Below are 11,953 nucleotides of genomic sequence, written 5' to 3' on the forward strand. Positions count from 1 at the left end.
GCAGGTGCAGAATGACAGCTGAATGTGCTTTTGGTAGACTGAAAAGGCACTGGCATTGTTTACACACTAGATTGGATGTCAGTGTGAAAAATATCCCATTTGTTATAGGGGCCTGTTGCATCCTGCATAATATCTGTGAAGCAACGGTGGGGGGGGCGGGGAGTTTGCCATAGTGCTAAAGGGTGGTGGAGGAGCTACTGTCTGCTAAGTTTGAACAGCCAGATACAAGGGTTATCAGATGAGTTCAGTGAGGAGCTGCATAGCTCAGGGAGGTTTTGAAAGAGCACTTTAACAGCAAGGTACAGCAATGTGCTGTGGTGTACCGTGTTCAACGTGGTGCTGCAGTTTGGGGACTTAGGAACCGTGTGCAGCTTGGTGCACATATCACGGCCAGTACAGCTAACAATGTTGGATTGCTTGCTGTACATTTATGATGACCGCTCTGTTTTCCACTGATCCAAGAGGTAGCGAGTGTACAAGAGCATTATTTTCACTGCCAGCAGGCATTACATACCATGTGTTGTAAATAAATAGAGATGAATCACTTTCAAAATAAAAGTTTTATTCAATTATGAAAACAGCACCTAACAAACATTCTGAAGAACATAATAAACACACAATAGTACATACATTTTAGATTTAAAAAAATTTAGGAACCTTAATAAATAAACCAGAGGAAGGAACATTGATGTCCTTTGAACACATACATCAACTGTGGTTTTCACAGGTCCGTGTATGTGACACTGTGGTTGTCCATAATTTCCCTGCAGCGTGGAGTGGTAGGTATAGGCATGCTAACCCAGTGGCTATGAGAGATGCTGAGGGGTGGGGGAAGGTGTAGGGGTGCACTATGATGCAGTTCTCCACAGACCGCAATGGGAGTTGAGCCCAGGTTTGTTGAACCTGGATATTCACAAGTGTCTGCAGCATCTTCATTTGCTGAGGGAGAAGGTCCGTTATGTCCTGCTGCATTTCTCTTGTCTGCTCTTTCCTTCTCTATCCAGTCTGTAATATCCACCCTCCAGGCCCTCTCTTCATGCAGCATGAGCTTGGAGGATCTCACAGAACATGTCCTTCCACATCCTCTTTTTTCTCCTCCTTATCTGGGTCAGTCATTTCACTGGTGTTTTTGTGTGTGCGTGGGGGGGGGGTGTACACCTTAAGAATGCAACAGACACAGCTACAGATAAAACACACAGAAGTACCATTGTCACTATAGTATGTACAGAAAGTGAAACTTAGATTCAGAACCCCACCCCTTTCCCTTGCTCTCCTAAATTGGTAAACAAGACATGCTCATTGGCACTTCTGCTTCATGGGGATTGCAGAGTACATCCATGAAAGTTTCATCGAGATCTCTCAGGAGGATTCCAGGGACATCCCTTGTGCATAAACAAACTGTTCCTCATGGCCCCCCTGCCTAGCTCTAGAGGGCAATGAAAAGCAGATACCAACTCTTTGTTGTAGCACAGGGGTAGGCAAGTTTTTTGGGCACAGGGCCTCATCTAGGTGGGGAAATTGTATGCAGGGCCAGGGCAGAGGGTTGAGGTGCAGGAGGGAGTGCAGGGTGTGGGAGGGGGTGTGGTGTGCAGGAACAGGCTCAGGGCGTATGAGGGGATTCAGGGAAGAGGGTTGGCATGCAGGAGGGGTGCTGAGTACAGGAGGGGACTCAGGGCAGGGGTGCAAGAGGGGTGTGGACTATGGAAGGGAACTCAGTGCAGGGGGTGTGGGGTGTAGCAGGGGGCTCAGGGAAAGAGTTAGGGTGCAGCAGGGGCTCAGGGCAGGGGGATGGGGTTCGGGAGAGGTTTGGGCTCTGGCCTGGCACCACTTACCTAAAGCAGCTCCAGGATGGCAGCAGCTCCCTGCCTGCCTGCCCTGACCCCACGCTGCGCCACTCTGGGAAGCGGCCATAACCACGTCCCTGTGTGGCCCCTGGGGGAAAGGGGGCACAGGGCTCCTCACGCTGCCTTTGCCATGCCTCCAGGTACCTCCCCCGAAGCTCCCATTGGCCATGGTTCCCCATTCCCAGCCAATGGGAGCTGCGGGGGGTGTTGCCTGGAGGCAAGGGCAATGCACGGAGTTCTCTCCCCACCCCTGGGCCACAGAGACTTGGTGCCGGCCGCTTCTGAGAGTGGCGCGGGGCCTATGGCACCACGGGGGACAATCCTGTAGGCTAGATCCAAAGCCCTAACGGGCTGGATCCAGCCCACGGGCCATAATTTGCCTACCCCTGTTGCAGCACTACCTCTTTTAATACAAGTAAATTAATGAAAATTCAATTGCTGTGTACTGATAATTTGTAGGTGCTTGGAATTCTTCCTTCCTAAGTGCAGGACTCTGCACTTGTCCTTGTTGAACCTCAGATTTCTTTTGGCCCAATCCTCTAATTTGTCTAGGTCACTCTGAACCCTATCCCTACCCTCCAGCGTATCTACCTCTCCCTCACAGCTTAGTGTCATTCGCGAACTTGCTGAGGGTGCAATTAATCCCATCATCCAGATCATTAATGAAGATGATGAACAAAACCAGAGCCAGGACTTGAGCCTGACAATCTAGCCAGCTTTCTATCAATCTTATAGTCCATTCATCCAATCCATACTTCTTTAACTGGCTGGCAAGAATACTGTAGGAGACCATATCAAAAGCTTTACTAGAGTCAAGATATATCATGTCCACCACTTTCCCCCTATCCACAGAGCCAGTTATCCCATCATAGAAGGCAATCAGGTTGGTCAGGCATGACTTGTCCTTGGTGAATCCATGCTGACTGTTCCTGATCACCTTCCTCTCCTCCAAGTGCTTCAAAATGGATTCCTCAAGGACCTGCTCCATTATTTTTCCATTTCTAAGAGTGGTCTGTACCTGTGCCTGCACAGCCTCTTCTCCCCAGAGATCCAATATCTTTTGTCTACTCCAAGCAGGAGCGCATCTGGAGCGTGTAGCCAGCAAGGTCGGCTGGGCAGTTGGGCACAACAATGGAGAGCTGCTAGGTGTGCTTGCTCAGCTGGACAACCATGAAAAGGCATTTCAAAAATTCATGGGGGTTTTAAGGCAGGTGGGGGGAGCACCTTCTGGTCTATGTTTCCCCATGGCAGTGGAGTTAACAATTGTGACTAGCGTGGCCAACGTCAGGCATTGTGGGACAGCGCCTGGAGGACCGTTAGGTCAATCCAGCATAAGTATAGATACTATGTACATGGACAGTGGCTCAATGCCACTTGGAGTGGTGATATTATATCAGCATAACAGGGCATTTACATTGGTGGGACACAACGTGAAGTGTAGACCTGTGCATAACTAGGTCAATTCAAGGTAGCTAATGTTGACCTAACTTTGTACTGTAGACCAGGCCTTAAGGTTTCCCCAAGGAGCGGGGGAGTGGCTGACATTATTACCTCTATGTTCCCTCTTCCTTTCTTATTGTTCTTGGGTTTTGATTTTCAACATGTGTAATAAAATCCTTAAGCCACTGATTGACCTTTTCTGTGTGTTTTAGACATCTGCTATGGAGAAAAATAGTAGTGATTTTTAAAGCACATAACACCATACACTGCCCTTTCCCCATCCCTCCTGTGTAGTCACATGACTTAAGATATTACTGAACCTTTTGGGGGAGGCTCAAAAATATTTGCACTAAGATGGTACCAAGTTTTTACCCAATATTCCATTACATGAGATAGGAAGCTTGAGTCCCACTGAAGAATTAAAAAAAAAAAAAAAAAAAAAACCACACACCAACCCACCTTCAGTTCATCATTAGGAAGGAGGACTAGCACACAGTCAGCAGAGCATAATTATGAAAAGTATGTGTTAGAAGATTTTGAAATCAGAACTACACTATATTGTTACTAAAGTAACCACTCGCAAGTGAGAACGTTGCCCATGGGCATAAAGACATTAAGCTACCTCCTTATCAGAAGGGGTGAGCAACAGGGGACAGTGACGGCGAATGAGAACTGGGGACATCTCTGGAGACAGATTTCCAGGGCTGGTATGTGGTGTTCCAGGACTCCTCCTGGTCAGCTGCGGGGAGTCACTGTGACAGGATCCTCTGGCTTGGCAGCACCCTGGGTGACAACCAGAGGAAGAAGAGGAGGCGGCATCTGACGGGCTGGTTCTGGGGTGTCAGCAGCAAGCAGACACCATACTCTTTTTGGCCACGAGTTCGAGGAGCCTCTCCATTAGGGAGTGCTCCCATTCTCTGAACTGGTGATAAGAGTCTCCTTCAGCTGACGAGCCGGATCCTCTTATGCCCTGAGGAATTCAAATTGCTCCTGGTTTCTCCTGTCCATCCCTATGAGCAGCTCCTCCATGGTCTTTCTCCACCTACCTCTGCTGTCTCTGGGGTGTTGCTCCTACCTGGTGGAATGATTTGCTCTTGGAAGTCAAAGGTCTTGCCAATTCAAAGAGAAGAGTAGCACTATATTTCTGGCCATTGGAACAAGCTGAGAAATCCCCCTCGCATAACGCAAGTTTGCTGTAGAAGGCCACAATTTTGATACTTTTCAGCGTTCTAGGAATGTACCTGTCATTGCCTTTGCTGCTCTCAGACAAATTTTGCAGCCCGCAAGAAAGAAGCAGAGGCTAATAATGGTAAGCTTGTGCAGCATGGCTCTGTGCCGGGAAAGGACAGATACCAGGGACAGAGGCTGTAAAGACTGCTGTGACTAACTTTTCCTTAGCCAACCAACTGTCAAGTTTTCTATACCCTTCCCCAACCGGGACCTTTCCACACAGGTCCAGAACCATGGCTGCATGACTGCTGGCTGAGAATTAAACAGATACTGGGGCATGCTGATTTTTTCCTTTATAAAGTGTTTGAAAAAATAGCTTGAGAAGCCAACTGCATACTTCTGGGTCATCAAAAAAAAATCATTAATTTAGAACTCTGTCTGGCTTGAGGTGGAGCTGAGTTGGGGCTAGATGGGGGTGGGAGGAATGTTGGAGGAGTTCAGTGGGGGGGGGGGGGATGAGGCATGACAATGAACTGCAGTGCTGAAGTCGCAGCAAAGACCCAGAGGCGTAGCAATGCATGGCGTATCGTCCAAGGAGGAAAAAGTTGGCACAGGACTTCAGATGCTCTTGATACTAAGATCAGGAATGTAGCACTAGAGCAGGAGGGTGCATCAGTGGAGTGGGTGGAGGTCCATTGTAATGTAGACATTCTGGCTCCTGACACAGCTCAAGGGCCTCCACAGTTGCATCACAGGAGGCTTCTTCAAGCTGGCCCTCTGGGTACTGGCACGGAACCACATGCTCCAAGTCTTCTGGCGCATCCCACAGACCCTACTTCCTCCTCACCCTGGCCCTCAATGTCCTTGTGGAGAATGAGGTAGGTGGGGCAGAGGAGGGGACTGCGAGCCCCTTCAGGCTCAGTACGAGGGGCTCTTGACAGCACCCAGTCCAGCTCTTCATAGAAGGGACATTATACAATGAGCCCTTCAGGACTGACTGTTGGAGACTTTGGCTTTCCTGTATGGGAGCCTTGAGTACTTCATGCATTCCCAGCACTGGGACAGAGCCTGCTCAACGCTCGCCAGCTCCAGCCTCCATGAAACTTCTGGGTAAAGGTGAACGTTCCTGCTGCTCCAGCTGAATGTCTGAGGATGGTGCACTCCCCCCCCCCCCCCCCACACACACACACCAGCATCCAGTTAGTCCCAATGGACAAAAAAGCTGCTCTCAGTGGTGGATCCATTTCCACCGGTATGGAGGTGCAGCACAACGCTGCTCTGCTGTGGTCAGTCAGTGCAGCAGTGCTTCTACCAGTGTGCAGGGGGACAGGGACCTGGACTGTGTCAGGAAAAAGCAAATTCAGTGCATTGTGGGAATGATGGGTGGAGGACTAAAAACTCGAGACCTGGTACACACCCCACACCTCTGTTCACTGCAACCTGGCACCAGAACGGGCTTGTGCCACAACCTGGACTACCCCAAATTCACACCCCTGAAAGACAAAGCTATACTGACCTAACCCCCAGTGGAGACAGCACTAACTCGATGGAAGAATTCTTTCATTGGCCTAGCTACCACCTCTTGGGGAGGTGGATTAACTACAGCGATGGGAGTTGCTATACTGCTATAAGGGTGCAGCTGCACTGCTGTAGCATTTTAAGTGTAGCCATAGCCTCAGGCACGTACTTACCACACACCCTGCAGATATGCTAGCTTACTCGCCCTTTACTTACCTTCAGGCATGTGCTTCTGGGGCTCAACTGTGACCAATAGGGGGATTATGGCAGAAAACCCATGCATGGACATGTGAACAGTCATTAGTGTAGATGTACCCACAGGCAGCTCTGCAAGGACAATATTCAAATCATAATGCAATCACCAGTATAAGCATTTTTTATATTCTCCTGATCTGTTATTCTAACAAGTTAACCTTCTCCTGCTCCCACTGAAGCAGTGGTAAAATTCCCCACTGACTTCAATGCATTTATGCTCTTGAGTGGCTTTCTTGGCTGACTGGCTCTATATCTGTCCTCTCTCATGTATGTGCCCAAGCTTTTCATTCTTTGATCCGAAGCTGATGGTACTTTACTACATCGGCAGGGAGCCTATTCTAAATTAGAAGTTTCAGAGCCTGGTGGTTTCAAAGTTAAAGACAGATTACAGGTTGCAATCTGCAAAGCTCTGTATTTGGATTCATTCCAGATGGACTCATCTTCAAGAAATCCCAGATTAACATGGTATTCAAACTGGTGAGTGCAGCAGTCAAAAGATATACGGGGGGTGGGAGACGGGGAGGGGAGTTTGTTCTCCCCCTCAGGAATCCTCTATGTCATTCTCAGAGCCTGGAGGATGCCCCCAGTTTACACTCCCTCCGTTTTGCAATCCCATCCTCCAGGCCTGCACCTGCATTCCAACTACTGTTCTAATGTTTAATGGGGGACTGGAGTCAGTTGAAGCCTCTCTTTAAATGGGCTGGAACAAATCATTGCTGAATGATGCAAGACCATGTGGGATGGATAATGTCTAAACTTGACCTGGACTGATCAACAATGTGGATCCTCAAACCTACTTGGGAAGGTGCGAGATACTGAAGAACAGTGTTTTGAGGATGTTTCTGACACTGGGCCTGGATCATTCAAGTCATTCAATCTTGGCCTAACCCAATTATGAAGAACTTCCCTCTCCAATATTAGGAACCCAATTTTCAAATTACAGAACCTAAATTATGATGCACATCCCATGTTTGGGCATTAATATTGGCATGTGGATGCCCAACGCGGATATTTGAACATGCAGAATTAGTGTCAGTTAAGATGTCTAAACATGGAATGGGGTGCCCTCATTTATCATTATTCTTCAACATTTATCCAGTGATATAGTAAGTTAGGTGCCTTTTGTGCCTGATTCAGAGAGGTGCTCACCACCCACAATTCCCACTTGAATCAATTGCTCAGCAGCACAGCTCAAGAGTAGGCCCATTGTGGGTTTTGTTAAAAAAAATGGGGATACATCTCGTACAAGTTCCTGATGCTGGTGCCAAGGAGCCTTTTGGATGAAATTTATCTTCTCTGATACCCTTGTGGTTTGCGACTTTTTTTTTTTTTTAATCTTGCCTCGTTTTTATTGGCTTGATTTCTTTATGCCTCGAGCGACTCTTTGTTCTGGGCTGCAATGAATGAGCAACAAGTGTGGATGACGAATTATGGATTGAAAGAAAAGGCTGAGCTAGTTTGGAATCACTACTCAGTGCCATCTCAAAGGGCACTGGAATTCCCAAAAGGTGTGGGTTTAAACTATGTATATGGGTTGGAATATTTTTATTTAAAAAAATAAAAAGTAATTCTAATACAACTCAGTTCACTGGTGTTTTTCCTCGCCTGCTTCTTCAGAGCTAGATCTGGAACCCTCATGCACGTTGACTAGTACTTACCTAAGTAATCCTATTGAATTCAATGGGGCAACTCACATGAGTGTTTTAAAACCACAGCCAGGCACATGCTGCGTTATCTAACCAAATGCCTTTCTTAATACTCCTTCCTCTGGCTGGCAACCACCAGGTTAGTGAAAAATAAATAGCAAATTTTTGGTGCCTAAATGCCAGCATTCAAAAACTATTACTAAAAACAACTGTGGGAGGCTAGAGGCAGGGGCGGCTCTACCAATTTTGCCACCCCAAGCAGTCGCCACCGAATTGCCACCACCGCAACAGCGGTGAAGCTGCTGCCGAAAGCCGCCACAGTGGGAAGAGCAGTGGAGCTGGTGCCGGCACTGGCTCAAGGGAAGAATAAAGATGCATTCTAATTCCACTCAAATCTATTGAGCTACAAACATTTTCTGAGGGACAGAGTGGGAGAATGCTAATGCTTTTCTAAAACTTAAGAACCCTCTGAAACAGAGAGAAGGAACAAGTACAATGACATCTGTCTTCAGTGACCACTCAAGAGACCAACAAAAATTGGCTGATAAATTAATAGGTGGGTGGGATGGCCTAGTGGATAAATCACTGGACTGGGTTCTATTCCCAGCTATACTACTAGGCTGTTTGGTGAGCTTGAGCAAGCCACCTTGTCGCCTGGTGGCTCAGTTTCCCCATTTGTAAAATGAAAATAATTATTCTTACCTCTTTTGTAAGATGCTTTGAGCTCTACAATTGAAAAATGCTATATAAGAGCTAGGTATTACTATTATTATTATTATTGATGACCTAATAAAGGTGGAGCAGAATTGTACTCCATGTGTTTGGGGTAACTTTTGGACAGTGCCTTAAAACAGGAGATGTTCTAATATTTATTTGTTTTGATTTATAAAGTAACAATAATAGCTTCCAATTCCTTGCTCTGACCTCTCATGCAGGGATCACTGTATGTGTCCATGACACTGGCAGCACAAGCATTCAATGCCAGGGAACCAAATTCTGTTCTAATCTACAGTCCACCATCTAGTCTAGCAACTAGACTGCAGGTCTTTGTTGCATGAAAATGATTAACACACCCACAGAGCTAAGAGGGTCACACGCTTTTCTAGGTACACACAACGTAAAACCATTAGACCCATTTAAAAAAAGCTTCCAAAGTCTTTGCTGTTAGCACCTAGATCACAATTGCAGCTGAACTGAAAAAGACCCCAGATTCTCCCCACTGACCAAGAGTTTGCCAGACTAAGGGCTATCCTGTCTGTCTATGGAAAAAATATCACCTGTCAGAAATAGCAATAAAAACACAAACAGCATCTGGAAGCCATTTACCAATTACATTCAGATACTTTCAATAAACAGGCAGATGCACTGCAAATCTTAATGGCATTTGAGCCAAACAAATAAGGGGTCGAACAAAACCTTAATGCCATTTGTGTTACAATTATTGCTAGGTAGCTCCAAAGGGTTGTTTTATAGACTATGAACTTTATGTTACCAGCTCTGTGTTTTCTCCCTTCGGAGTCTTCAAACCACAGAGCAGGACAACAAGAAAGTGAGTGTTGGCAGGCAGCCATGTTTCTCCCACCTGCTCCCACCTCTCTAGTTCTATTACTGCATAAAATGGCTCTGCTCATGCTAGCAAGGTACCGCTCAGTGTGAGTAAAGGGTGGCAACATCTGGACCAGAGTCAGCATTAAATTACCTCAGCTCAGGTGCCACAGGGCTTTGGGGAGGGGATGGAGCTGCTGCAGAGGTCAGCCATTTCCAGCTCCACACTGGCTTGATGCCTTCCATGAACTGGCAGGGGAGCTTCCAGAGGGCTAGGGTGAAAAGGAAACTATGTTGCAGAGGCAGTGCTTCCCTCTTGCTCCAGACTTGCCAGGTTTTCATCCCCTCCACCTGCTGAGGAGGAGAGGTGAGACAGATTTAAATTGCTCCCATACCCCTTTTGTGCTTGGGTGATTCCAAAGTGGGGCTTGATTTTAAAAGATTTCACACGTGATGGAGGCTTAGTCTTCAGTGAGGATACATGCGTCCCAAAGGCTGACCACAGGGCTGCTGTGGGAAGTTCACCTCTGCATTTCCCAACCATCACACAACTAAAATTCAAATATTAGCATTAACATTGTTTTGTGCATTCAGAGTGGGGGGGAATTCTGTCTATTGCTGTAGCTCTTTTCAGTTATATCAGCTCCTCTTTCTGCTGCAGCCATCTCCACCTCTTTTCCTTCTGCCGCTGCATCATGGATTGCTACTGTTTCTGTATCTGCATCGGCCCCTGCTCCTACTACTGCCATTTCTATTGTTCCTCCCTCTGGAAAGGGCTGCTAATGGAATTTCTGTGACCACAGGCACACTAATCTATTCATAAATTCCCCAGAGTGATTAAAAGACAGGGCCTGTAGGTAGCAGTTTAAAACACTAGCCAGTCCTCAAAGCTCATCCCCATAGCATATGCTTTTACAAACAAACAATGTGATCACTGACACAAGAGATGCACTGAGATACAGCAAGCTTCCTTTCCAGTCACTCTAACCATTCCGTCCCCTCCTGCACCCTGGACCTTCCATACTGACTTCCTCTCTTAATTTCACAGGTCTCCTTAACTCTGCTCCTGCCTACTACACTGCTCCATCTCCACCAAACTTCTTTCCATACTCCCATACTGCAGCATCTCTTGAGTCCTCTACTCACTCCAGACGTGGTGCCACCTGTTATGCCACCCCATACATTGGAATAGCCGTCCCTACTATTATTCACCAAGCTAATGCCTTATTCTGCTCCAGAATGTTCCCATCTCTTCTGTGAAGCACTACAGCTACAGGGCCAAACTCCTGTAAGGTGCTGAGCAGCTGAAGTCGACAGGAGTGGAGGGCACTCAACTCCTCACAGGGTTGAGCTCATACTGATCATCCACTATTCTGAGTCTGTTCTGCTTGAATTATGCTGTACTGTACCAACTTGTGCCTTTAGTGCCTGATCCTGACAGGTGCTGAGGATCACTTAGGATCAAATCCTTAGGTTCAGCTTTTTAAGTAGGAGTTCGTTATCCATTTTGCCTATCGTAAGGAGCTGTGTGCATTGTTATGCTGGAGGATTTGCTAGCTGCCTTTTGTTAAACTTGAGATGAGGGAATAATTAAATGCCCCTTTTTTTAGTGAGAGCAGAAACAGGGGGATTGATTGGATTGCAGCTGTGCATGTGTGGCTCTGATGCACAAAGCCAGCAGAAAAGGAAGCAGAATGAGACAGCAAGAGAAGCACAGCCCTGAGAGAAAACCAAGCAAGAGGGGTTTTGGGGCACAGTGCTGGCTGGAAAAGACAATTTGGAATTGTGAGCAAGGCAACTGCCACCTCTTACTTGATCCCTACTGGTGTTTAGGGAGACAGGACTTTGTGTACATTCTTTGTAAGTAAATAGGATTGCAGCAGAGAAATACCTGTGTGATAAGGCACTACTCACCACTGCAGTGCCTCCTGCTGGCTGTCCGGGGAATTAGCACTGCACCCTCTGCTGGCACTCTCACCCACTGTCACCTCTGTTCCAGGAAGCATGGATACAGCATCCTCTTCAGGACACAGCCCTCAGGCTGTGTCCATGTCACACTCTGTTTTTGCCCCTTCCAGGGGGAACAGCAGTCCACAGTTCAGCCACTTCCTCAATGGCAAGAGTGGGGGAGGGGGCCCAGGCCACCCACTACTCTGCATCCCAGCCCAGGGACCCAAAAGATGGTATTAAGTGCTGCATCCCCTCCAACCCCATAGTCTACTTCCCTGGGCCAGCCCCAGCCCCTTCTCCACCCTTATCTCTGGGACCTTAGCATGTCAGCAGGGAGCTTACCCTCGCTCCTCTGATCCTGCCCAGCACTGCTCTATCCAAGGGGCTGGCTGGCTGGCTGGCTGGCTGGCTGGCTGGCTGGCTGGCTGGCTGGCTGGCTGCAAGGCAGCCAGTCCTCCTACCTCCCCAAGCTCCAGAGAGTGACTGACTTCCTCTGCCCTGCAGCTCTTCTTAGATGGGCCTGCCTGGCCCTGATTGGCTGCTCCTCATAGCAATCTCCAACCGGTTGTTTCCTAAACAGCCTCC

At 47.6% G+C, this 11,953-nt stretch overlaps 1 long non-coding RNA gene across 7 annotated transcripts; it reads right to left on the minus strand.

The window, feature by feature from the left end:
* Positions 1–551: 551 nt before the first annotated feature.
* On the minus strand, positions 552–11,694 carry LOC119853454. 7 transcript variants are annotated; one of them, XR_006280089.1, is made up of 5 exons: positions 11,310–11,694; positions 9,573–9,769; positions 6,189–6,299; positions 3,396–3,500; positions 552–1,180 (listed from the first exon to the last, which is right to left on the minus strand). It is a non-coding gene; the product is annotated as an uncharacterized LOC119853454 (long non-coding RNA). The 7 variants fall into 7 exon arrangements; XR_006280088.1 differs by lacking the exon at positions 3,396–3,500 and having other exon boundaries at positions 11,310–11,687; XR_006280087.1 differs by lacking the exon at positions 552–1,180 and having other exon boundaries at positions 3,238–3,500; positions 11,310–11,689.
* Positions 11,695–11,953: the final 259 nt, after the last annotated feature.

This window comes from Dermochelys coriacea, chromosome 3 (genome assembly GCF_009764565.3).
Source record: "Dermochelys coriacea isolate rDerCor1 chromosome 3, rDerCor1.pri.v4, whole genome shotgun sequence".
Classification (NCBI taxonomy): domain Eukaryota; kingdom Metazoa; phylum Chordata; order Testudines; family Dermochelyidae; genus Dermochelys; species Dermochelys coriacea.